Raw genomic sequence first — 26,203 nt, 5'->3', positions numbered from 1 at the left:
TGAAAGCAAGACACTAGTCAGTGGGTTGCAGAACAAAAACTGATTTATTTTCCCGCCTTGCGCGGGCCTTTTAAGAGGAACGGTTCCCGCCCACCGAAAACAGAAATGACGTATGCGCTATGTCATCAAACTTTTCCCGCGCGCGGGTTCTCCCCGTTGCTTGGGGAAGACGAAGGCCCAATGCCATCTTGGGCCTCACCGCTCCGACGACGTGCCACCCGACCGCCGAGCCGGTTCACTTGCTCGGATGGTGAGTTGCTACAAAGCAATATTAGTATTTGACATTACATAGAGAACCAACATCACATAGGTTTAAAGGGGATTCAGAGAAGAAAGGTGCACAGGTCTCCTATTTTAAAGTCATATGTCGTCCATAGTCATGCATGCCAGGTGCATTTGAAATGGAAAGGCTGCTTAAACTAAATTCAACGCACAAAATCTCAGATCTGAACAAAAAATTGTGTCCATCCCCAGTGTTTTTGGGGGGGGTGAGTTGGTAGGTTACTTGGCCACTGTAAATGTCCTCTCGTGTAGGTGAACCATAGAATCTGGGGTAGTTGATAAAAATGTGGAGAGAATGGGAAAAAAAGGGATTAATGTAAACGTGCTTAATGATTGGCATGCTCTTAGTGGGCTGAAGGGCCTGATTCCATGCTGTATGTCTCAAACATTGATTAATCATGTCTGTCCTCAAGTTTAGGAGTACACATCGCAGGAATGTCTGAGATCTATTGTATACAATTTGCAAGTAAATGCTTTAAGTCCATTAAATATATTTGGAGGGTACTTCAGCTTGATGCAGTTTGCCTATTTATACCTTCAGTGATAACCTGATACCACTGGTGGTAACCGAGTAGTCTGTATTCTCACTGAACAATTTCCACTGTTTTAAATCTGATTGTAATGAATAAGGAGAAATTTCCTACCACTTCACATTGGCTAAAATGTTGATTATTGCTGATTGCAACATTTTACATTTGATTTTAGACTGGCTCCGTGTTCTTCTTCTTTCCTGAAAGATGCTAGAGAGACTAACAAATGAGACATGCACAATTTTACATTGATGCATGCATTATGACATTTGCCAGGTTTTTGATTAGGAAGAGCATTGTCCTATTAGTTAAACTTCATAGATGCTTAGGTTTCTAATTTTTTTGCCAACAGTTGTGGTGGAAATGGAGGTTGACAATAGAATGAGGAACTCTACAGAGCACCTGAGACCTTGGTGATCTTACTTCCTTAACAAATGAGGTTAATAGAGAAATAAACAGAACATTAATGAAGATAAATTAAAATGAGTTAATGTGGATCATCAACGTCAAATTGGGCCCAGAAAGTGAATTCGGGAGAGCAAAATACAGAGTGGATTAAGATAAGCAGAAAAAAACGCAAGAAAAAATTAACTTTAGCAGCTGATATTTTGATAAATCTCCAACAACATTTCACAATCTTAAATAATGCTTAAATACTTATTTTTTCTCACCAAGTGAGGCTGGTGAGTATAAAAGCAGAAAGTTCTGGAAATTCTCACTTAGAATCTATTTGATGGAGCATCATCAACCTGAAACACTTTCTTTCTTAACAGCTGTGGTCTGATTTACTGTTTCCAACATTTCTACTTTTATTTCAGATTTCTAGCATCCATAGTATTTTATTATTGCAGGAAGCTGGTTGACAGTCAGTGACAATTATCACATTGTTAGAAGTCCCTTAATCACTGGACTTAATTTTCAGTAGTGTTTAATGGGTATTTAATGTGCAAAGGAACAACCTCATGCAAATCATAGGGTGGTATAGAGCAGGATACAATTTTCATAAAGCTAATGTTGCTGGTGTAAATTGTCCATCTGGTTATGGTAATTCACAATGTATCTCTTTCTTGATACAAGTTGCTGGGCAATGGGCACATTTGGTATGGTATCAACCTTTTAGCAAATTCTCGACGATCACATTTTGCTTTAAATGCAGATTCATTTTGAATTATTCGAATATGTCACTTTAATGAATACATTCCTAATATTGGAATCTGAATTTCATTAACTTGAATGTTTGATTGAAGTGAACATTACAATGTTCATATAGTTCAACATTTCACACCATGAAATATACTTGCATTGATTGGAATCAGATAAATTGTCTTCAATGTACATTAAGAAAATTAAGAGCAGAGGATAAAATCATTGCATTTACCAAAGAATTGACCTGATTAAAAAGAATGGAAAGTGTGTTCATACTGGATTATTATCATGTTTTTATTATAAAGAGGAGGGTTGATTACTGACATCAAGTAAAGAAGTATCTTTTATTCATTTTTTTGGGGATCTGAACATCATTGACGAGGCACCATATATTACCTCCTTCTAATTGCCCTTGATATGATAATGGTGGACTGCTTTCTTGAATTAGTGCTGTCTTTCTGGGAAAGGTACTAATGGAATGAAATTTAGAACCAGTGACAATCAAGTTAGGATGGTGTGTGACTCAGAGGAATCTGCAGCGATGTTTCCATGCGCCTAAGGCTATTATGCTTCTTGGTTAAGGTCACAGGTTTGGGAGGTGCTGTTGGAATGGCTTACGTAAATAACTGTGGTGCTTTTTGTAGACGGTAGACACTGTAGTCACTTGGAAAGAATGAATGTTTGGGACGGTGTTGACCTTTTTGAGCATTGCTTGTGTTACATTCATCCAGGGAAATGGGCATATTCTCTCATATTCTTGCCTTATGCATTGTAGCTAGTTGACAGGCTTTAAAGTGTTAGGAGGCAAGTCAATCAGTGCAAGTTCCATTCCTGTAGAAGAAACAATATCCAGAGCTGTTAAACTACATTTAGGAAAATATCTTCAATAAAAGAAATAAAACTATATTAAACCTGTTATATAATTAGCTATAATGATATTGAATCTGCTGTGAAGCTTGTGTAGTATATTAAGATGAAATTTAAACAATTTTTGCAACTAGAATGCACAACCTACTCTAATCCTTGTAGACCATAAACTATTTCATCCTTTTGTAGATATTGTCACTGCCCTGTGTCTGGGCTTTGAGGATCTTTTGTATACATCATCTTTGAAGTAGATGGCTCCACCAGCCATTAATGATGCCTATCGACCCTGGTAATTAATCCTGAGGCTGGCCAACAGAAGAATGCAAGAAATATTGATAAACGTCACCAAAGTGACTGCTGCTTCCAATTCCAGATAGATTATATAGACAAAGAAAACGGCCATCTCAGTCATGCTGTTTGAAAATGCTGCTCAACAATGTCACCTACCCAGCGACTTCAGCCCCTGGGTGTTCATTCTCATACATTCTCAAAAGCATAGCCTATGATGGGAACTTGTACTTCTGCTCTGACAACCCTGGGTAAAGAAATATCATTTGTTTTGTTTTCCTCTCTCTGCACAGTAAAATCACCTACTTTTGATATAGTTCAAGATAATATTACCCACAGGTACCAGCGATATGAGCTCTTACAGGAGGTCTGAATAATACTCCTGAATTAACAAAGAATATTTGTTATACAAGGCACATTAATTTTGACTATTTTAGTGTGTTTTTAACAGTGCCATTTGCTGTGATGCAAGTGTCCTAAAAACATTTATGTTAATTTCATCATAAAGACAGGCATGCATTTTGGGAGGCAGCAGAGTGGTGCAGCTGATAGAGCTGCTGCCTCACAGCTTCAGCGACCTGGGTTCAATCCTGACTTCGGATGCTGTCTGTGTAGAGTTTACATGTTCTCCCTGTGACTGCATGGGTTTCTCTGGGTGCTCTGGTTTTCCCCCACATCCCAAAGATATGCAGGTTGGTAGGTTAGTTGGTGATTATAAATTATTCCTCGCGTAATGGTAGAATCTGGGAGGAGGGAGTTAATGGGAATGTGGGGAGGGTAGAATAAGTGTAAAACTGGCTGCTTGATTGTTGGCTTGACAGCTGGTCAAAGGAACTGTTTCCGTGCTGTATCTCTCTATGACTCTGTATATTTTAAAAAGGAGAGTTGTCCAAACTAATAATATATTTATGTGTGGGCAGTTTAGCAAGTTCTAAATATCCATAGATGATTTGTATTTTGTACGATGGTGATTTTAAGGAGTAAAATGTTGGCTGAGGGACCATGACTGATCTACTGACTGAGAAACTTTAAGGGTATTGTATTGGCAAAGACCTTTCAACTGACAAAGGCTCTCCCTTCGATATACTCCATAAAATTTTCGATCACAAGTTCAATTCAAGTGAAAAAAATTCTTCTAACCTTGAGTCTCATTTGAGTGTTTATTTTTTCTAGGTGCATTTATACAGCATCTTTTTAGAGATCCCACGTTTCAGACCCAATGAATGTATTTCAAAGTTTAGTCTCAGTTGTAGTAGGATAGTTAATTACCAAACAGCAGCTTGACAAACTAATACTGGTTGTGTGATAAATGCTGGTCCAGAAATCTGGAAAACTGCCTTGCCTACCTTACAAAATTGCCATGAGATTTTTACATTCACCTGAAATGGCACTCAGGAGTTTGGTTTGATATCTTATCCAAAAAGTGGCACCTCCAGCAGTGTAACATTTCATTTGTACTGCACTGAAGAGTGCCTTGAATGTGTACTTCTGTCAGAGTTAAGCCCATAACATTCTGACTTGAATTCGTTGCTAACAGTCACAGATCTACATCTCTGTTCTGATTCACAATTTGCCTCAAGTGACCTGCATCTTTGTTATTCAGCTCTTCCAGTGCTTAAATTCATTCTTTCTTCCTTGTGTTTAAACCAATCCCTCTGAGCATTTGGAGATGTTCATAAACTGGTTGTTAATAGTTCAACAAATACTGGATGTCCTCCTGTATCTTGAGCACACATATACTGATATGTGGGCATTGATGAAAAGTATTTCAAATGATTTGATTATAAATACTCTCAAAGCTGATCATCTCCTTCCCAGGTATTCAAAATCAAACAAAGTGGAATGACTTTCAGGTAGTTTACTTGTGTAAGTTTGAATGACTGCTCACTTGTCGGATGCCGTCCTGTGTCTCCCATCTATTAGAATTTATGTCAGGAGAGTGAGTTGGTCTAGAGTCTGAGCATGGTATAGAGTTCCAGGATGGAGGTATGAGAGGAAAGAAATAAATGAGAGTAATTCAGTTTCATTGAACATTGTACTGACTGATTCCACAAGAGCCTTACTCGGGAAGAGTGAAGAGGTTGGAGAAAGACTGGTAGAAGAAATCTGTGGAAAATTGAAAGGTTTTAGGCATCCTCCTGGGGAGACTTCCAGCATTTTTTCAGAAAGCGAAGCATTTCCTCTTCAATTTGTTCTCTACCCCATTTACCATGAAATGTTATTTGCACGGTACCATTACGTGCACAGCTGGAAAGTAAAAATGGCAGATGCTGACCTGAAAAGGAAAATTAATTAAGCTGTGCTGTTTTTAAATTCCTTTCTTTCCTTGTTGAACTCTGGATTGGGGCACTACAGCAGCTTGAAGAAGTCATTGATTATACATGCAGGATATTCTGTTAATCCAGTGACTGAGAATCAAAATAAAAATGTGCCAGCTGTTTAAGGTCACTTACAGTATGATCACCTCCTCCTTTCACATGATTTATCTCAGTAATCGTCCCATGGAGCTGCCAGAGGCTGCCCTGATTGTGGTAGATAAAAAGATACTAATTTGTCAGGGAAAGTTGTTGCCATCAAAGAAAGAATGGAATTGGTTCTTTTCATTCGACTGATATGTTGTTTCACCCGGTCACTTGCATGAAATGATGATGGCAGTTAGCCATGCATTCCTGATTAGGGATGGGATGGAAGGATGAAAGGGGTGTGAGAGATTAATGAATGGCACAAGAAACAAGAACCAAAGCTGCATGCATCTGCATGTGTGTGAACAAACATTCACAGTCTATGCATAGGAATAGAGAGAATAACCAAAAAAGTCACTGAGCAAAACTCCAGGTCTACCCTTTCAGTTTTACTTCAGCTTTGTAAATGTATACATTTATTGCCTTCTTTACACTTCTGTCTGTTGTAATTGTACCTGCACATTGAGTCTTAAAATAAATTCTAAGATGTTAATCTAGTGCACTACCAGAACTATATTTTAGTTTCCAATGTTGGTGTTCTGAAAGGATATGAAGCAACATTTGCCTCACCCTTACAGGTCTTTGTGCTGAATAATGCGTCTAGAACTGAAAATACCCCTGCCCAAACAGATAATGGCCACTTTCATCTTTAAACATAAATTGTGAATCAGTCTTTAATCTAGACCCCATGTTAGCAATAGCGTTTAACTTGGTCATTTTGATTGTTGCTTTGGCTTAGTTGGACTGTGCTGTTTATGATACAGTACAAGATGAGCTTCCTCAGCATCATCACTGAATATTTCCATTGGTAAAAATTCCACTGTCTCGCAGTCCTACCACAACAGCTGGGTGTTGCTAAAAGGTGAGCCGTGGAGGCAAAAGAATCACGGTGAGTGCTATTCACCCTCTGAAAAAGACACTCCGGTGCCTGCATCAGTTCAGGTTTCCCCTGCAGAAAACACCCCACAGACATCTTTGCTATGTGCTGTATATTGCACAATCAGAATCAGGTTTATTATGACTGACATATGTCATGAAATTTGTTGTTTTACAGTAGCAGTACAGTGCAAGGCATAAAAAGTAACGTTGAAATTTAACAATTACTATTACTTACTACCGTTCAGAAACCTGATGTCGGAGGGGAAGAAGCTGTTCCTAAAACGTTGAGTGTGGGTCTTCAAGCTCCTGTGCCTCCTCCCTGATGGTAATAATGTGAAGATGGCATGTCCCAGATGGTGAGGGTCCTTAATGATAGATGCCACCTTCTCGAGGCACCACCTCTTGAAGATGTCCTCAATGGCAGGGTGGGGGGTTATGCCTGTGATGGAACTGGCTGAGTCTACAACCCTCTGCTGACTCTTGTGATCCTGTGCATTGGAGCCTCCATACCAGGCATTAATGCAACCAGGCAGAACGCTCTCCACCGCACATCTGTAGAAAGTTGCAAGAGCCTTTGGTAACGTACCAAATCTCCTCAAACTCCTAATGAAGTAGAGCTGCTGGCATGCTTTCTTTGTGATTGCATCAATGTGTTGGGCCCAAGATAGATCCTCTGAGATATTGACGCCCAGGAACTCGAAGCTGCTCACCCTTTCCACCGTTGACCCCTCAATGAGGACTGGTGTGTGCTCTCCCGACTTCCCCGTCAGAATCAATTCCTGACGTTGAGTGTGAGGTTGTTGTTGCAACACCACTCAATGAGCGATCTATCTCAATCCTGTATGCCTCTTTGTTGCCATCTGAGATCCATCTAAATGTCCAATGGCAGCAGCCAGTATCAGAGGGAAGGCAGAATGAAAACCTAGAGCCTAAGGGACTTAAATTGCAAGCTTAAGAGCAACAGGAGCAAAAAAATGTAGTATGATAAGGAAGGCAGTGGAGGAAGTCCCACAGAATACCACCAGCTTCATCATTCAGGAGGCCTGCACTGGCTAAACAAGCAATAAGAAAGTCCATTTTAGAGAGATGCTTTTCCTAAGGATCCTGCTAAGACATAGTACCTAATCCAAATGCCATGGCCTCTCACACTCCAATTGTTACCACAAACATAATTTACCAGTTATTAGCTGACAGAGCCCAGACAGTACTTAAGACAGGTGTGTTGAAACAGAAACTGTTTGCAAGAGTGGCACTCACTCTTGATTACAGGAAAGAGCCTGATCATCATGTGCAAGGTGGTCCAGATGTTAAGATACATGGTGCAGGTGTGGCTTCTGTGTTACAGCAATCAGCCAAACAGTTTCCCATTTTATCTGGAGATAACAATTGTGTTGTGTCTGGAGTGATCTAATGCACAAATTTCCAGAGAACAGGGGGAGAAATGTATTCAAAGTGGCCCTCATCTTGTTGGCAAACAGCATGAAGTTGTACCTAGATCCTGGGTTTGAAAACATCAAGGCTCCTTGTATGATAAAGTTGTACGTGTCCTAAGTGATGTGAAGGGTGGGCCACTAAAGAACAAAACTAAGTATTTTGAACGACTTTGCTTGTGGTCTGCGATATAAGTTCAGGAGCAGTCTTTAAGATAAATGCACAATATTTTGTAAAGTTATGTAAATCTAATCAGTTTGTTCCAACCATCTTCCAGCAATGTTCCATGATAATTTAACACTTCTGAGCCTTTTGGTGTTTTAGGGCCTGTGACCCTTTCCTCTTTGATTTTCTTCTGAAATTGTAACCTCACCACTGTTTGCAAAGTTTTGAATGTCCCTCCCTCCCTCACCCAGAAAACCTTTCTTTTTGTCAATGCCTTTAGGCTCTTACCTCCTGTTCTCTCATTGTTAATATGTACTGCCCATTGCTTTCACTTTCTCCCCTTGTATATGATCTAAGCCATTTTCCTACATGTGGCAGAATTGTATAAATCTAATCTATTTAAACAGTACCTTGAATAGTTGAAGAGATTTATTTAAAAAATGACCTTTGGAAATCACTTCCTTGAATAATAATGTGTTATCAATTGCTTTTGTTATATTGTAGGTGATTGTTTCCAACACAGCATGGAATAACACAAATTAAGTTCTGTTATTTCTTCATAATCTTCCCTTATTGACTACTCAGCTTGTCATCCTTCATGTGTCATTATTTTCTTTTGTTGCATACGGACTTGCATCTATGTATCCATCTTACTTCCTCATTTATTGGAAATACACGAATTACATAATGGGCAACTGCTGTAAATATAGGTCCTCAATTGATTGAACTATCCTCAAAGTTTCTTTTTGTTTTGAGTGAAAGTTGTCTTAGCATTTTTATCCATTATTCCCTGAAATCAGATATAATTTTCTAATTCCACTGCTAAATCTATAGAAGTGGATTCTGTAATATAAGCACTCCAAGCTCCTGAACTGGAACTGGTACCATAGTAGTATCCAATGTAATAGGTAGCAGAAACCTCCGTTTACAATTTTGAACAGATCCTTGTTCGCATAGTTCTTGGAAATGGTTTCAGGATAAGCCAACTGGAAGCCAACAAACCATGCTGATTGCCTTTATTCCAGCCTGTGATAGAGAGAGAGAGAGAGAGAGAGAGATTGTGATATTATATTTCACGAATTTGATTAATTTCACCGATATTTGGTTTCTTAAAATACAGTATAACCATGGTATAAATACGACATGAAAGATGCAAAGAATTCCATAATCGATCTTGAACATAACAACACTCAATCACCTTCCTTTTCAGTATCAACCTTGTCACTAGTAAATTTACACAATTTGCTGTGTTTATGGATTTCTCTTCTAGTCTGTTCTCTTGATAATAAATGGTAGACGCCAACTAGATTTCTAGTTCATTTTGACCCTTGACATGCACATTTTTCTATCTCGTCTGTCTGCTCATGTGGACAACAGAGATTTATTTAAAATGAACTCGCTAATCATGATTCTCTGCAACACTGGTGCTTGCACATTTGACAGCCTTCATTCATCAAAGGTGCTTACAGACTTAAGGCATTAGCCCATGTTTGATTTTAACATTTTTTTTCCAGAACAATTTTTTTAAAAAGTAATTTTGATGGCACATGTTCTAATGCATCATAAAGCAGTGGTGAGTCTGAAAGGATCCCTAATGTGTGGAAGCAAGAATTGTGAGCTTTTAAAGATCTGAACCCTGACTGGAGAAATGCCTGGATTGCCCCATCCCAATGAAACATTTCTATTCTTTGGGCACAGAACTACTGGCAAAACATAAACCACTTGATAGGGAGGCACAAGAGACTGCAGATGCCGGAATCTGGAGAAACACACAAAAAGTGGGAGGAACTCAGCAGGTCAGGCAGCATCTATAGAGAGAAATGGACAGCCAAGATTTCTGACCGAGACCCTTCATCTGGACTGTCTATTTCTCTCCATAGATACTGCCAGGTAGTTCCTCCAGCTTTTTGCATGTTGAGCTATTTGATATGTCCTTAGATGAGCTGTGGAAAATACCACAGTTCTGCCAAATGCTCGGCACTCATTATTTTGTTGTGTCTCATGATACCTTAAGCATAAAATCATTTTTCATACCTTCTAGAAAAATGTTTGGGATTGTGCAGTTATTAGTTATGTCTAAAAGTATATTACATTTTCTATTACCACATCAATAAACTCATGGGTTAACTTTATTTTCTTTCCTTCTTGCCAGATTGTTGAAATGACTTTCCACGGCTAAGTTTCTTATCCCCAGGGGTCAAACATGGTGAAGTTGGCCAATGAGATGAGATCACAATGTTACTGTGATCCTTTACAAACGAGTAAAGTAGATGGTCCTCAAATGTAAATGTAACATAACCCCTGAATGGGCTTTTGGGGGTTCTACATATAGAGTCCCAAATCTGGCCACTATTTTTATATTTAATATCAAAATAATTTTAGAATTTCCTTTCAATGTATTCAAATTCTTCATACAAGCACACAAAAAAAATACATGGTGCTGATTTTGGAGTCAACATACTTCTGGATGCATTCTCAGATGATTCTTTACTTACGGAATCTCATTGTGATTTATTAACTTGCTTGTGAGGTAGACAAAGTCTGATGATTTAATCAGTAATCAAACTTTAATTTCATTGTTTCTTTGAAATTACTTTCCTGTAGAGTAATCCAACATTACAAATGTTGTTTTAGGTGGACACGTACCTTCCATGCCAAATGACCTTACAGGAAGCGAGCAGATTAGCAACACCAGTACTGCCCGATCCCCTCTCAAGGTTCAAAATATAGAAGGTAAAGGTAAGGAGCATACTTAATAGAGAAGGACATGTATCTAATTACAGTATTGTGTTGACCGGAAAAAAATGCTATGAGAGATTATAATAATTTTAATAGCTTTGCAATAAAATTATACTACCCAGTAATCAATGTGGCTGGAATGCAAGATTAAGTCCCTCAAATTACTAAATTGCTGACTTCAGCCTCAACAGTATTAGATAGTTCTTCGTGAAGACCAGATGATTTCCTACATGAACCTATGAAAATCAAAGGGTGACGTGTATCTGGTCTATTTCAGGTGCTAAGATATTGGTAAATACATGTAAATTGTTCAACGATCTTCCCACTTTGTTTGCATTTAATGTGTGGTCTCAGGAAACCTGGATGAGCAACTGGAGCTTTCCTTTGAATATTGAGTCTGTCTCAGTCTTTAACTTTACTGTGTTCTTTATATGTGAAAATCAAATATTTTCCACTATTGGTCTCACTACCATTAAAAAATCTTCAAGGTAAACATTCTTAATTATGCCTTCATTCTATCCTTTCCTTTTTCAACATACACAGATCGCTAAAACAATTACAGAAATCGCTAAAACAGATGCACATGTCATTGAAATAGATTCACATCTCACTAAAAGGATAAGACCATGGGGAAGAAAAAGCAAACCAAGCACATGAGTTTGTTTCCAGAGGGATAAGGTTAAAAACCAAAGTTATTTTAAACATCAGAGTAAAGATTAGACTATACTAAGAGCACTGTGAAGAGTCATAGTAATATTGATACCAGAATAGTATTATTATATTAATAGTTGATACCAGAACTGAGAGCTTACACTGTGACAGACTAGAAAGAGGGTAAGAGGTGACTTGATAGAGGTACTTAAGGCAATCTCGCACCAGGATTCCATAAGTAACTGTGCACAAATTAAATGCCAAAACAATGATGATATTTTTAATTTTTATTGAGATCTTTGAATATAATCATTGCCATTAGGTAAAAACTTGATACGGAAGATGCAGAGAAGAAACTTCCTTTTGTTGAGAGGATAAAAAAATTAGTATATTGCTATAAGTATAAGATTGTTATTAATGAATCCAATAAAGAATTCAAAAAAAAATGGCTGTGCTTAAAATATATTAAGAACTTTGGAAATAATATCACAAGAATAGTTGAGCCCAATAGTTCAGATGCATTTAAGGAGAAGCTAGGTAAGTGCATGAGGAAAAAAAAGTATTAGGAAGGTGTGCTAATGAGGTTTCATGAAGTTGAACAAGAGGAGACTCACATGAATGCAGAAAATGATGGGCTATATGACATGTTTCAGTTGTGTGGATCTGTTGAACTTTGCATGTTCATTTCTAGTTTGTGCGATGTCTGATAATCTAATCTTCTCTCACGGTGGTGCCCTACACTAGGAGAAATATCATAAATCTTATTTGACAATAAAATCCTCATTAAATCATCTGCATGTAATTATTCAAAGAAATCAGTACAATTCTGCGATTGTGTTCATTTATTAGATCCTAAACCAAAAGTTAACCCAGATTTCCAGAGACATTGTAGCCCTCCGTCTCTATTACACTCAACTTTTCTTGTAATTGTATATTCCAAGTTCTTATTATATTTTGAGCACAATTGTAGGTTATATTAAAAATTAATCTCCAAGGTGTAGATCCCAATCTTCCTATTAGGCGTAGATATATGAGTATTATTTAGATACAATGTTCACCTAATTTCAATGGTATTGGCTATTTCAATGAAAATCAAAAGCACCAATTTTGTTTTGGGATTTAATTTGTGAATAATTACTTTTGGAATTTTAGTTGAGTTTGCATGTGAGGCAATTCAAATGAGTGAGACTTTTATCCAAAACTTTCATTTATGAAATGAGTTTAAATGAGTGTATGGTGTGTGAGAAAATTGTGCTCCAGCCAGGTTACAACTACAGACTAAATGCATCTAAAACCTGAAATTTTCTTCAGCAAAAATTATATAAAAAGCATGAGCAGGAGTACATTACCTGCCACCCTTATCTTAATCCCCCTTTGACCCCACTGACTCCTGATTCTCTACCAATCAATGAAATCAAGCTGAGCTGATCTTTTCTCTCAACTCCATTTTCCTACCCTGTCTTTGTAACCAATATTCCCCTGAAGTCCAAAGAAGTATCTCGGCTTTGATTCATCTGTAGTATATTTTTTCTAGAATATTTTAGAGATAATATTGATAGATCATTAGCTGGTTTTGAAATTAATTCTGAATACAATACCGTACAAAAATGGTAATTAACAGTGCTTGGTGCTGGAGTGCAATGTATAGTTTTGAAAGTCAATGCTTGGAATAACCATTATGATTTAAAGAGACTTCCAAACTTGTTTGACCACTCCTGGTTTGAAACTCGTTTGCAGTGATAATTAATAAAATGGCTTGCACCTTTGGGTGTTTTTTATCTGTCAGTAGTTTACACTGCCAGCAATAATTTGTCACCTGACATCAATGGTCAATGCTGAATGCTACCATACTTTGAATGTTCCAGTCAAAATCTTGTAATGGGAACTCAGCACTACAGCTAACAAAATCATAAGATCAGTTCTGATGAATAAGGCCACTCGCTCGCTCGACCTGTCCTTGTCTCAATCATCTTGCTTTGACATCTGTTTCAACTGATGAATCACCCCCTGTGATAAGAAATATTTTCTAACATCTGTGTTAAACCAGCCAATAAAATGAGTTAAAGGACAGTATTGTTTTGACCTTTCTTAGAGGTGAACTGCTGTGATTTTGATGGTTGCAGCTGGTCGGTTTTGCAGTGACTTCTATATTCCTGTGTCTTGAGGAAGGGGAAATCATGAAGGAATATAAACCAGCAAGGTTCATTTGCACCAATAGCATCTGGTCACATCACTTATTATGCATAGACTGTGTGACCATATGGCACCATCATTATAATTTTTCCTTATATATTCTTCTTTTCAGGATCTGGGGGCACTGGTATGGCCAGTATTTATTGCTTTCCTGATTGTTCTTGAGAAGGTGGTGGTGACTCTCCTTTTTGACTTACTCTAGTCTTTCTGGTGAAGGTCCACCCACATTGATGTTGGGTAGGAGTTCCAGGATTACACCCAGTGACAGTGAAGGACCAGTGATATAGTTCCAAGTCAGGTTGGCGTATGACTTGGAGGAGAATCTAAGGGTGATGGTGCTCCCATGTCTCTGAAGTCCTCGTGTTCCTTGGTGGTAGAGGTCACAAATTTGGGAGGTATTTCTGAACAAGCCTCAATGAGTAACAGGGGTGTATTTTGTATATTATACACCCTTACAGCCACAGTGTACCAGTGATGGAAGTACGAATGTGTGAGATAGTGAATCAAATACCAATTAAGCAGGCTGTCTATTCCTGAATGAAGTTGTGTTTTTGACATATGTTGGAATTGCACTCATCCAGACAAATCGAGGGTGTTCGTCAGACTCTTGCCTTGGCATTAGAGATGGTGGATTATATTCAGTATTAACAGTCTGAGGTTCACTAGGGAAGCAGTGATTATGCTCTGGTATTAGCTGCAAGTTTATCCCTAAATTTCAAGTAAATCCAAAATTTCAGCCTTTGTTTTTGTCTTTTTTCTCAAGTACAGTTGGAGTGTCATGATATATGTATGAAACTCATTGTTACATCATTCAACAGGGCAAACATATTCTTGAGGTTTAAAACAGAAAATACTGGAAAGGCTGAGCAGGTCAGGCAGCATCTGTGGAAAGAGAAACAGATGTTTCAAATCCAGGACCCTTTCTGTTTTTTTTTTACTTCAGACTTCAAGCTGCAGTTTTTAGATTTATATTCATTTAACTTACAGGATCCACAGGTCTGCAGGATTACTGATGCCATTAAGAGTTAAATAGTAAAAATATGTTAAAGGATTATAGATGCTAACTGATAAAAGAAAAGTTCCAAATTGATGTCAAAAACACCTTGCCACTTAACAATTAATATGATTAATTAACATGGGATGTCTTTCTAGCTCAGACGGTGGACGTAGGAAATCTGGAATTTGTTTGAGAGGCAGATAGGTGAATTGTAGATTTCTAAAAAGAAGAGTGAGTGGCTTAGGCAGAATGCCGTTCCTCATCCTTGATGTCTGGACAACAGTAAACCTCGGGACTGGGTCCCTTCATCTAATCCAGAAGCTTAGAAGAACACTTCAGCAATTCAAGCACAAGGCCTCCAAAATAACAATGTGAGTTTTCAAGAAAGATGAATTTTACCAAGAACTTTTCTCACCAGAGACTCTACAGATAACCCTGCAATTGATAGAAATCTATTGTGGATTTAAGGTCAATGTTTATGCATAACTGTGTAGTGTGCTGCTCCACACAGACTTTTGAACTCAAGCTGACTGGACAGAATATATGTAAACAGATTATAGCTTATTATTAGTTGGGACATGTAAGAGTCAACACCATTTGAGGAAGAATGTGGATTGACCCTGTGGCTAGCAAATTTCAATGCCATCACTGCCCCAAGCACTCCTTATTCAGGCAAACTGAAAAAAAAAACATTGATTCAATTTGTCTGGGTGGACATATCTGTTTTGATGCAGTGATGGGGAGAATAAACGATGCAAGATTATGCAATGACATTAAAAGCTCTGCCTGGCTTTCACATGCCTATTAAAGTCAAAAAGAAATGTTTTCCAAAGCTGATTTTAAGATACCCATCCTAATGTCACTTACAATGAAACATAATGTGCAGCATAGTGTTTCACTCCAAGAGTGTGCTTCTGTAAGAATGACCATGCAAGCCAGTAGGCAAGTACAAAAGAAAATGGCCCAAGTATAATACTATTCTTTCATTTGTTGGTTGCTTGTAGATTCATCCTTTCCTGATATCTATATGAAAAGTTACCTTCTCAAATGCTGTGTTAGTTTGGGCCACTTTACACTTCATCTGTCATTGTATTGTGGAGCAATGAAGTAGTGTTGAAGTGTCAGAAGCCTCAAGAGGAAATGGGTACAAATTTATCCTTGGTTGCATGTGCTAAATGCACAATATTAGTAGCATACACATTGAATTCATCTTCAGCCTATTAATGGAACTAATTTTGAAAGCTTAATACCACACTTTTATCCAACTTTATGCTGCATTTGACCAAGGAAAAACTTCTACCTCTGCATTACATCCAAGTGACTATCCTATAATTTGTCTTGTGCATAAGTGCATGTGTGTCTTTTGTTGAAGGAGTTTCAATATTATCTGCTTCATAGATGGAGAGACTTGTTCAATCTTTACAGAATTTGACCTATTTTCATTTGACTTCAGGAAAAAATTGTGTGTGTTCAATTTGGGGCTGTAGAATTGCACTATCTGGTCTTGTTGCAAAGCTGAAAATTGTTCATAATTATCTCCCAGGGATCTACAGTTGCAGTGATAATGAGCAGCTTGAGTAGATTTACAGGATGTGGTTACATTCTCAGAATCCTTTATGGGCAACATTCAATGTGTAGTGAAGCATAACCTGAATATTTTGCTTATCTGCTTTGTGTAATTTACTAATGTGTAGACCTAGTAATAGCTAAATTCTTCACATCTTTTATAAATGATAAATTTGACATCTTTTTGTAGATTACATTAAAACATACTATCACTTCCTCTGAGACAAGGAGAATGTCACCCCATCACAGTGGCTCTATTTTAGCTAGTTCTGGGTGTTACCACTGTTTATTCTCATGGGAGAAATTATTTTAAAAATGTCCATTACAGCGTTTGCAGAAACTTTGGACTTTTTAGATGGATAGAGTTGTCCCAATGTTGCAAGTTTTTTTTAATCAACATTACACAATCAAAAACAGGAACACGTGTATCATTCCCCATTAAGACTGTCCCAGTTGCTCATCATTTCCCCATTCCTAGATCAAGAACTCTCCTGAGAAAGCCAAAACAAAACCTGAGGAAATAAAAAGAATCCTGATCAAATCAGGAAAAACTCTGGAGCATTCATCTTAATTCCCCAAGGCAATTGAGCAAAGCAAATCTTGCCATAAATATATAAGTAGAACATGTCCTGTGGACTTTGAAGATGTTAGCTATGTGCTTCTCAAGTAGGTGAAGAGCCCACACTGCAATTTTCCATGACCATTGTGGAAAATATTCTGTTAATTTAAAATTCACAAAATATCTTTGTACAATAATTCAGCCATAAAAATGTTTTCATATATTCAATTATAATTAACATTACATATTTCCAGATTAATGGGTTAGATACAAGTGAAGCACCATTTATTTTGCCTCAATCTTATTGGAGTCTTTGAAGAACAGCCTTGCAGTGTGGCATCTTTCTGGTTTTACCCTGCTATTTTGTGAATTTATTGTTTGAATTTTTGATTCTTGACAAAATGTAATGATTTGTGTTGTTAATCTATATGAACGAGGCAGTGGATGGAGTTTGTGCAAATAAATTTGCTGTTTGGGCCTACTGAATCAGAAGGGAGAAACTGGGATCACTCTGAGGTAAGGTGAGCCAGGGTCAGATGCGAAGGATTAGAGTGATACATCTCAGTATACCTGGAAGATTAGAGAAGGATGGAATTCCTTGTCTTTAATCTCATAGACCACTCATCATATCACATGAAGAGTGACAAATGAAGGGCTGGAATCTCAAACAAATCTAATGTAAATAGTATTTTCCAATTTTCATTGAAATATTCTCTGTTTGATTTCTTTTGAAAAGAAACACATCTGGACATGGTTCAGGACATTTCACAATGTGATTCTACAGATGTTTACTTAATATGTTGGATGGACTGTGTACAGCTGTTCTTGAATGCAGTGGCTCATTAACTTAAACTGTAATGGGCATTTGGGATTATGAATGTAATCACAATTGCACACCACAATCAGGCTTAACAGTGACAATGTTGCGTGCACTTGCAACTGGAGTGAAATGTAGCTTCAATGGTTGTTGAAACATATGCCTCGAAGTTTTAACAAATATTATTTCTTTCCTGCCTTAGTAATATAGGCAGTGCAGAGGTGCTGCAGTGCGAGCCGGTGCCACACAGCTCCAGCGACTTGGATTTAATCCTGACCTTGGGTACCATCTGTGTGGAGTTTGCATGTTCTCCCTCTGACCATGTTGGTTTTCTCCTCATGTTCCAGTTCCCTTCTATGTCCCAAAGATGTGCTAGTGGGTTAATTGGATATTGTAAATTGCCGCTTGTGTAGATTGGTGGCAGGAGATCAGGAGATTCTAGGGAGCGCGTGGGGTGTTGGTGGGAAATTGATGGACATGTGAGAATTTACAGGAAAATAAATGGGGAAATGTGACTGATGGGGATGCTCTGGGACATGACCTCAATAGGATGAATAGTCTCTTTCTACTGAAGTAAGAAAAATATTATAGTATTTTGAAAGGACTGTAAATCACTGGAATCTCCAGTTTGATATTTTATGTAAAGACTGAGATTGCAAAATTTGGTTCCAGAATGCTGTTGCTACAGTTTAGCCTTTTTCCATTGATTGTGGCTTTGGTAGTCCACATTGATGTGTTTTACTGAAGACTATGTTAACTCACTACTTCACAGACATGGGATTACCTGGTGACAAATCCACCAGCAGTGCAGTAAGATATTCAGAAAATGGAGATGTTAAACAGAGCAGGGTTACCGGTCAGAGAGGAGGAAGGAGCCTTAGTCCCTTTCGGCATGTTTTAAGGGAACAATTCTTCTTTATACACCTAAATAAGGAACAATACCTTAGGAGATTCCACTTCACTCAAGAGTTGCCTGCTGATATGCCTAAGCAGTGTTGCCAATGGCTGTAGATGTGTGAGTGACCAGCAATAGTTTATGCTTTCTTTCAATGTGGAGAGGAAGAACTCTGCAACATTTCACTGTTAAGAGCACATTGCCACATTAGGGATAGTATCCCACTGGATCTTGGGAATCCTTGGCCCATGACAGCTCAAAGTGAGTGAGGACCATTCAGGATGGTTAACATTCAAGAGCTTGTTAACTTATCTGACCATGATGGAAACCATACTAATATCAAGGAGTCATCCTCGAGCACATACTTGGTGCCTATTTTCCATGTGCATTTGCCTACTGCTCCCATGCAGTCTTGCCCAGAGGTTGTAACCAAACTGATGGAAGGCTACTGACACAATGGGGAAGGCTACAGATGGCTTTACAAGATGACCTCCAGCAGCCTTGGGCCTAGAAGATCAAGTTTCCAGATCCTGATCTTGCCACAAGTAACAACTAAGCAGGATGTCTTGCTGAGAAGTACCTCAAGTTAGAGTGACCATGTTGAGATCATGAATGTTATCCTGTGGGAGAACAATAAGTTCACGTTTGAACCTATGAAGTCATTGAAGTTAAGATAACAAATGCACAAGACTAGCTTTATGTTTGAGCCTGCACCAGGTGAAGAAATGCAGTATCACAATCCTGGCAAATGTTTTCCAACACTTTCAATGTTATCCCTATGAATGATGAACTAAACCATATCCCACAGATATTTCTGTTTTCCATTTATAGATTTCCATTATTTTTAGGATATTTTGACAACCTTTTCGTTTTTCTTGCACTCATTTTTAAGAACATATTGATTTGGCACCATTTATAGCATTAATAATACTTGCTGTACCTTAATGAGTTATTGATTTTACCCTATTGTGTAATCCACCATAGGTTTATGGTTGTGGCAGTTATTGAATAAATCTTCTGTATGTAACATCTGCGAATGTTGGGTGAGGGATTGGATTTAGCTTGGTTGTGATTTCCCTTGTGGTAAAATAGACTATTGGCAGTCCATGCTGGGGTTTACATGTCTTGGGCTTTTAGGGTGAAGGCTTGGAAGGTAGCAGATGCCCATTGCAGTCAATGGAAGTGAATTTCAACAGTAGTCTTCAAAATGCATTTGATCCTACAATCCATTTTTAGAGTATAAAAGACATCAAAATTCTATAAAATATACAATGCACCAGCAGCTCATTTATCTCAAAATCATTTTGGACAGATGAATTGCCTACACTGTACAAAGGCCTGTTTAAGTTTGGACTTACTCATACTACTTGATATTTTACACTATTCGCCAAACATTTCACTGTGCATGCTCATTGGCATTTTCTTTTGTAGGCTATCCCAAAGTCCACAGCTGTTCTTTGGAGCAGAAGTCATGTACAACCTTGCCATGGGGGGAGCTAGTTCCTGGACTATTCTTTGCATTTGCTCTGGCTGCAAACCATTTGTACACAGGGACTCGCATTCAGATCCCATGTGTGAATTAACCTCCACATTACAGGCTACCCCCTGGTTACAAATACCTGACTTATGGACACCTGTACATACAAAAAAGCTAGTTCTTTGCCTCTCCTTCTCCATCTCTCTCTACTTTTGGTAGTTGTTCTTATCAGTGCTTTTCATGCCACTCATTACAATACTGTGGAGGTACAGTTACCATATTGAGTGATTTTGTCTATTTTCCGACTTATGGACAAAATCAACTTATGGACGTCTGTGAAAACGGAACCAATTCATAACCCATGAATGGCCTTTACGTGAAGTGGTACATGAATGGTGGCTTCAAGCGTCAGATCAATGGGGTACTTCCATCTTTGCTACCTAACTTCTGAACTAATGTCAGTCAGATTGACTTTCTTGGCCATCTGAAAGGAGAAAGAAATAGGTTTATGGTTGGAGGCATGTCTGCCAGTGAATGTGTGTAAAGAATGGAAAATTGACAAGGGACCAGAGTTGAAGCAATGTCGCATGCTCAGAGGGTTGTAGAGCTGCAGGATATCATATGTAAGTAAGGGTCTGAACACTGATAATGTAAGAATGGAGGTCATTAGGGACTGTAAATTAATTTCAGACAGTGAACACCATTGAGAATGGTGAGTAGGATGAGTTAGGATACAGGAAGCATGGATAACTTTATGGAGATTGTAAGACTGTAGACCATCCAGGCAAAAAATTGAGTCTGTAGGTAAAAGAATGGGTATATAGCAGCAACAATGTCAAAACTGAGAATGATAGTTTATTTGAAAGGCAAAGATATTAAGGATTGTGCAACCAAGCTGGGCCAGTGGAGTTAATATACAGATCAAACATAATCTGATTGAATGTTGGCCAATCGTGAGGCAACAAATACTCTATGTCTGTCCCTATAAATCACGCACATTTTTCTGAACCTCTTTTTGATTCCAAGGAGTTTGCATGCTGCTGGGAAGTCCACATAGATGTTCGTGAATTTGCACATACTTGCGTGACTCTAATGTTTCAAATACTTTAAGAAAGATAGTTACAGATAACAAAGAGCTAAGTTCTGATGGTTAGGGGTTTCTGGCATCAGTCCTAGAAGAACCAACTACAGCCCAGAGAGAAAGGATACTTGCGAGTGAAATGTTAGCACATCAGTGTAAGTTGAAGCTTTAATTACAAGCTGAACCATACAGATGGCATGAATATTAAACCTACGCTTCGTAATGGCATACGCCTGAGTAGATTTTTTTTAAAAGCAAGAAATAATAAACCAAAAATTGATGTGTTGTCTCTAAATTTTGAATCACGCCAACACACCTTTGGCAATTCCAGGCATGAGAGAATCCTCTCACCTATCATGTCTGCACACGTACATCAATTTTCATTTCAGAAAATATAAATTGCAAGTTAAGAAGGTAAACACATCTATGACGTGTTTTAGGATGACATGGGGTCACGAAAAGTGTAATTTCTTTACAAATCAGTGATGCATCTCAACAGGAAATAAGGAAAATATCTTCACTGATTCATGGCAGCAAAGTACAGAATAAAGTATGACCTGAAAATGACTACATGTGCGGAGTAGAAACTATAACATGTAGGTTACTGTGAATAATTTAGTTCAGGCCACTTGAATTTAATTCTTGCAGAAATCTAATATGTCTTTAAGCCACCTGTTTCTTAATGTCCAAAATATGGATCAGAGCATAGCTGATGCAAGTGTGAACTGATGCATATCTACTTCTGTGGTTATATTTCCATATTTTCTGAGTAAATCAAAAACACGACGTGCATCTGAATAAGTTAGGTTAATCTTGATCAGTGGACATACGGTTTAACAAAAAAATGTTAAACTGATGTTGTTCCTTGATGGTAGCTAGAAAATGGCAATCTGTCCTGAAATTGGTCAGCACTGTTGCCCTTCCATTTAATGAAGGTTGGAACCTTAATTGGACTTAGTTTAATTTCAAACTAAAATACATGTCTAAGTGGGTAATCACCTATTCACAGCAGCACTTTGTATAAACCCTGGGGTAACACAGACCACATGTGCTTTACAGCAAGTACTCCCTTTTCACAATGAAGCAATTTTGTAAACACTCTTAAACTGACCACTTGATAAATGTTTATTTGAAATCCTTGGTGCTGTTAGACACTTTTGTTCCCTTTACATTACTTAAAATTCACAAATAAATCATAAAAATCTACAAATTATTTTCTATAGATTTTCAATTCTGGTTACAGAAAGAAATGCTTTTACAGGGCACTTGGAATTATATTGAGTTAAACTGAAATATTTTAATTCATTCAAAAATTATACAGTTCTGCAATATCAACCTGATTTAGATTCCTGATGAATTATAACACTTATTTAATCCTGTTGTGGCACTATAGTTCTTATAGAACATGTTTCTCTATGAAGGACATGTAGACATGGACAATTATTGCACTAATTGTTTCTTTATCAAAAAATATCTTTTTTATTTGCAATCCTCCCACAGAAAAATGGTTCAGATAGTTTTGACCATAATAGTTAAGAAAGCAGCACAGGAGATGGGTCAGACTGATTTTAGTTTGGAGTATAATTAACAATATTTTTGACAAGAGCACCTTGCATTTACATAGTTCCACTGCTATACTGAAGCATCTCAGAGCACTTTGTTTTATCCATTAAAAGTTGGGAAAATTGACATTGAGCCACAGAGGAAAACATCAGAACAGGTAAGCAAAGGCTTGGTCAAGAGAGAGATTTTAATGGAGTATCTTAACAGAGGATAGGAAAGGAAAAAGGTTAAAAGTTTGGGGTATATAATGGTGGTGGGCATGCCAGAGTTGAGGGCCAAGGCTGTTGAACAACCACTGAAATTGGCCAGATTCTGCTCTAACACCATCTACAAGTTTGCAGGTGATACCACCATAGTAGGCCATATCTCAAATAATGATGAGTCGGAGTACAGGAAGGAGACAGAGAGCTTAGTAACATGGTGTCATGACAACAACCTTTCCCTCAATGTCAGCAAAACAAAAGAGCTGGTCATTGACTTCAGGAAAGGGGGCAGTGTACATGCACCTGTCTACATCAACGGTGCTGAGGTTGAGGGTTGAGAGCTTCAAGTTCCGAGGAGTAAACATCATCAATAGCCTGTCGTGGTCCAACCACGTAGATGCCATGGCCAAGAAAGCTCACCAGTGCCTCTACTTCCTCAGGAGGCTAAAGAAATTTGGCATGTCCCTTTTGACACTCACCAACTTTTATTGACACACCATAGAAAGCATCTTATCTGGATGCATCACAGTTTGGTATGGCATCTGCTCTGCCTGGGACTGCAAGAAACTGCAGAGAGTTGTGGGCACAGCCCAGCACATCATGGAAACCAGCCTCCCCTCCATGGACTCTTTCTATACCTCTCACTGCCTTGGTGAAGCAGCCAGCATAATCAAAGACCCCACCCACCCGGGTCATTCTCTCTTCTCCCCTCTCCCATCAGGCAGAAGATATAGGAACCTGAGGGCACGTACCACCAGGCTCAAGGACAGATTCTATCCCACTGTGATAAGACTATTGAATGCTTCCTTTATACGATGAGATGGACTCTTGACCTCACAATCTACCTTGTTATGACCTTGCAGCTTCTTGTCTATTTGCACTGCACTTCCCTGTAGCTGTGACAATTTACTCTGTATTCTGTTATTGTTTTTACCCTGTTCTACCTAATCAATAATAAATAAAACAAATAATAATCTCTTAAGGAGAAATAAGACTCTGCAGTTTCAATTATATTCTTTCTACGTTGAAGTGGAAAAGCAGCATTCCAGGATTGTAAATCTTGTTATTGATAAAGTGTATTCATCATTAATTACCAGTTCTAATATTTAGTGGCAAATAACAATTTGGAAATGAGGTGGAAATCCATTTTAAAGCAAACAAGAGGTTTAGGCCAAATCACTTTTTTTTTCTTGGAGCTAACAGCTGTGTAATACAAATTGAGCTGCAACATGTGGCAATTCACAATTCTCCACAATGGTTGTTGGTCAACTTACAAATTAATAATGGCTTTTACATTAAACTATGTTACCTTTAGAGCAAGACCCAGACTATTCTGTTGGCCTTGTACTGCTCCATGTGCCATATGTGGTCTATCATAGAATAAGATCAGTTTTTCTGCGATCCAGTCAATGATTCTTCTTGTCTCTGTGCATCAGCTAAATACCACCTTAACTGCCTGAGCTACCAATGAAGCAATAGTTTAATTTTCTAAGATAACATAAAAAGCAGCTTTTCCCTAAACTTCTTGCAAAAAATTGGCCTAAATGATTGCTGTGTCTCTTTTTCAGCAGTCTTGCTGCAATTGAGTTTTGGCTCACAGGAAAGTTACATTTTCCAAAGTCGATATTCTGACCCAATGGGAAAATATGTCCAAGAGCCCAGTTTCCTTAATGAGGTGTGGTTGGCAGTTGTTTTTGCTCATATGTTCAATTAAACAATTGGATCACAGAATTAAAATTTGCCCAGTGTCAAATTTCCCAACCTTTTCTAAGTATAAATGATGTAATTTCCTGTTGCTGATAGTCAAGAACAGTAATGCCATTAGCAACAGCTTAATTTTTTACTTCAGATTTGACTCCTCTCCAAAATCCAATAGCAGAGCTAACACTGGATTTGTTTCTCATGAGTTATGGTAATGCATGTATACAAGGAAACAATTCACACATGCCTGGAGCCATGTGGTCAGCATCTGCCTCTACGCCAACCCTGTGCATTGAATAACCCTGGTTATTCAAGGTGGCATAGTTTGCTGGGGTGCAGCCTTGTTGAAGTACATGCTTTTAATCTTAAATGTGTTATTTGATGGATGCCTAAGGAAGGGTTCAACATACATTTCAGGACAGGATTAGTTCCAGTGCCAGATAGATATGGAGATGCTCATGTTCAACAGGTAGAGCAGGATACTAGATCCTTCACTAAGTGGGCCACAGGCATTTCAAATTATAATACTGGCTTGGCTACCAGTAGATTCCTTGCTTTTAACTGGGGCTGACCCATACTGAGATGGCCATTACTGAGGCTCTTGGTGGGCAGAAACCAGCAAAGGTAACTGTGCTGAATATTCTTTAACAGAACGACTCCCAACTTGCACTGTTTCACCTTCTATTTACGACCAACAAGAGTTTTACTGCTGGATAATGACTTCAATGGAGGAAGCTGCAGAGGAAGATTGACGAGTGCACATAATAAACTGTCTTAGTGCATTGGAAAGCCAGCCAAGTAGCTTGTGATTAGTGTCAATGAGGATGGAGAAGTCCACCATCAAATTGGCACAAGCTTTTATGCAGTGTTTGGGGATTTCCCTTCCAGCATGGAAGTGGTAGCCAACTCTGTGCACCACTGATGACGCAACCTCTAATATCTGTTGCTGTGGTTCCATCACAACTCAGTAGCAGCTAGCCAATGTTTCTGAGTTGCAGCTGAATCTCAGATATCTAACATGCAGCTGTCAATGGTGTGGAAACCGGAGTTCAAAATAACTTGCAGGGTTTCATAGCAGTGAACACAGGAACTACTTCAGGGGAAATGGCAGTAGTTCCATGAAGCACAATTTTGCTGCCTTGTCTCTGGAAAACATGGTCCCTCCTTCCACCCTTGCCATGCCATCAGTGGCTTTGCTGTTTCTTTCAGCCAACCTGTCTGCAACATAGCACCACCTCACCCCCTGAGCCGAGATGGTGCAGTCTGCAGCCAGGCTGCCAAACCCAAGCTGTTTGGTGTCATCAAGGCCAACTGCAATTTTCTGCACTGAAAGTCAGCAGCCTTCTACCAGCCAATCTTCCAGCACTGGGTGAGAGAACATTAACACAGGCAAAAGCACTAGTAGTAAGGAAATGCACAGTGATGTTTAGCTGACATTTATATGCATTTAGAAGTGTAATATTTCTTTCATTTTGATTTTTATTGTGACAGAAAAAAGATTTGGCTCAGGTTGCGGATGAATGGTAAATTAAGGCTGTGGTTAAATGACATCACATTCAGATAGCTTCATTAACATCTCTGGCCATAAAGAGCTGCACGGACTGCCTCCCTCTTCCTTCTTGCTCCTGAATTGCTTCCTGTATATTTGACATCAAGGTTGTTCCCTCATGACAACAATATTGCAGAATACCACAGGGCATATTTCATGTGC

At 38.4% G+C, this 26,203-nt stretch overlaps 1 protein-coding gene across 4 annotated transcripts in view; it reads left to right on the top strand.

Annotated features, from left to right (window-relative positions):
* The window catches only part of LOC127578801 (extracellular sulfatase Sulf-2-like), a 247,888-nt gene that overhangs the window by 51,417 nt on the left and 170,268 nt on the right, over positions 1-26,203 (top strand). For 2 of the 4 annotated variants that reach the window (XM_052031263.1, XM_052031264.1), the window contains exon 2: positions 10,685-10,783. The gene's annotated coding sequence lies outside the window, so the exon portion shown is untranslated. Of the gene's footprint in view, positions 1-10,684; positions 10,790-26,203 lie in introns of all 4 variants that reach the window. The other 2 variants (XM_052031261.1, XM_052031262.1) reach the window with 1 other exon arrangement.

This window comes from Pristis pectinata, chromosome 16 (genome assembly GCF_009764475.1).
Source record: "Pristis pectinata isolate sPriPec2 chromosome 16, sPriPec2.1.pri, whole genome shotgun sequence".
In the NCBI taxonomy this organism is placed as follows: domain Eukaryota; kingdom Metazoa; phylum Chordata; class Chondrichthyes; order Rhinopristiformes; family Pristidae; genus Pristis; species Pristis pectinata.
This window is presented reverse-complemented; position numbering and strand designations above follow the sequence as displayed.